At 42.3% G+C, this 1,658-nt stretch overlaps 1 non-coding gene across 1 annotated transcript; it reads left to right on the forward strand.

Annotated features, from left to right (window-relative positions):
- Nucleotides 1-732: 732 nt before the first annotated feature.
- Nucleotides 733-836, forward strand: LOC112793953 (small nucleolar RNA R71). The gene has a single exon (XR_003198638.1). It is a non-coding gene; the product is annotated as a small nucleolar RNA R71 (small nucleolar RNA).
- Nucleotides 837-1,658: the final 822 nt, after the last annotated feature.

Here is a 1,658-nt window from a genome sequence, read left to right on the forward strand (position 1 = left end):
AGTTTTTCGCCATGGTTCCTTAAGGTCGATCTCACATCTTCCCTAAACCTTTTCAACTCACTTATATCCTGACCCATGTTTACTAACCTTCCTTCTATCCATTTTAATTGATCTTGAAATTGTTGGTTCGGATTGGATTGGGCAGATTGGTTATTTTGGCCATGATATGGTGGTTGGGAGTAAGTGTTTTGTGTGGCTTGGTATGATCTTTGGTTGGAGTTTTGGTATGTGGAATTGTTATGTTGGTTGTGGTTGTAAGGTTTGTGGTTTTGTGGTTGGCTTTGCTGGTTTCCCCACCCAAAGTTTGGGTGGTTTTTCCATCCTGGGTTGTAAGTGTTGGAATGTGGATCATATGATTGCCTTTGTTGGTTTCCCACATAGTTGGCCTCTTCCCAATCACCTCCTTCAGTGCTTACTTCCTCTTGATCTTGTGTGTGTATTGCAGCCACTTGCTTTGTGTCCAATTTCCTGGTGAGCTCTGCTAATTGCTTGGCAAACACCTTGTTTTGGGCTAGAATTGTATCAACATGGTTCAGCTCCATGACTCCTTTAGTGTTGTGCCTCTCTGAAGCATAGTAGTACTCATTCTCAGCCACGGTCTCAATCACTTCAATGGCTTCTTCCACAGTCTTTTTCCTGTTCAATGAACCTCCTGATGAATGGTCTACAGCCTTCCTTGATCCATAAGAAAGTCCATCATAGAAAATATGCAATTGCACCCAGTCATGGAACATGTCTGGTGGGCATTTCCTTGTCAATTCTTTGAACCTCTCCCATGCCTCGTAGAGTGTCTCACCATCTTGTTGTCTAAAAGTCTGAACCTCAGATCGAAGCCTATTGACCTTTTGTGGAGGGTAGAAACGTGCTAGAAACTTGCTTTCCACCTCATCCCAGGTTGTTAGGCTCCCCCTTGGGAATGATTCCAGCCACTTAGCTGCCTTGTCCCTAAGTGAAAATGGGAACAAGAGCAGTTTATAGGCATCTTCTTGGACTCCATTGGACTTCACAGTGTCGCAAATTCTCAGGAATTTTGTGAGATGTTGATTTGGGTCTTCATTAGCACTCCCACCAAATGAACAATGGTCCTCCACCAATGATATTAGCTGTGGTTTGAGTTCAAAATTGTTGGCCTGAATGGGTGGTTTCTGAATGCTGCTACCACAATTCCCAAAGGTTGGGTTTATGCATGAACCAAGAACCCTCCTCTCAGGAATGGCATTGTTTCCATCAGCCCTCTCATGGTTGTGAACTTCTCTATCCATGTTAAAATCTAGAGCTTCCTCAAAATTGTCCTCAGACTCTCCTTCAGATTCTTCTTCTCTCAGTACTCTCTTCCCTCTTGCTTCCCTTCTAAGTCTATGAAGGGTCCTCTCTGGTTCGGTATATGGAGGAGTTGATGTCTCTCCTCTCCTACCTGTCATACAAGAACACACCACAAGCAACAAACAAGTGGAATACTCTTGGTTAATGGAAGAGTATGGTTAGAGCAGTTGAGGAATTAATTCAAATAGTTAGTGGGTCAGTGAGTTAGTGGCTTGAATTTAAAGGCATAAAGAAAGAAAGCAAATAACAGAGTGCAGAAATTAAAATTCAACAAGTAACTTGAACTAAATTAACAAAACAAGAAAAATGCTCAATCTAGTTAACTTCCAAATGGA

Source organism: Arachis hypogaea, chromosome 3 (assembly GCF_003086295.3).
Source record: "Arachis hypogaea cultivar Tifrunner chromosome 3, arahy.Tifrunner.gnm2.J5K5, whole genome shotgun sequence".
In the NCBI taxonomy this organism is placed as follows: Eukaryota; Viridiplantae; Streptophyta; class Magnoliopsida; order Fabales; family Fabaceae; genus Arachis; species Arachis hypogaea.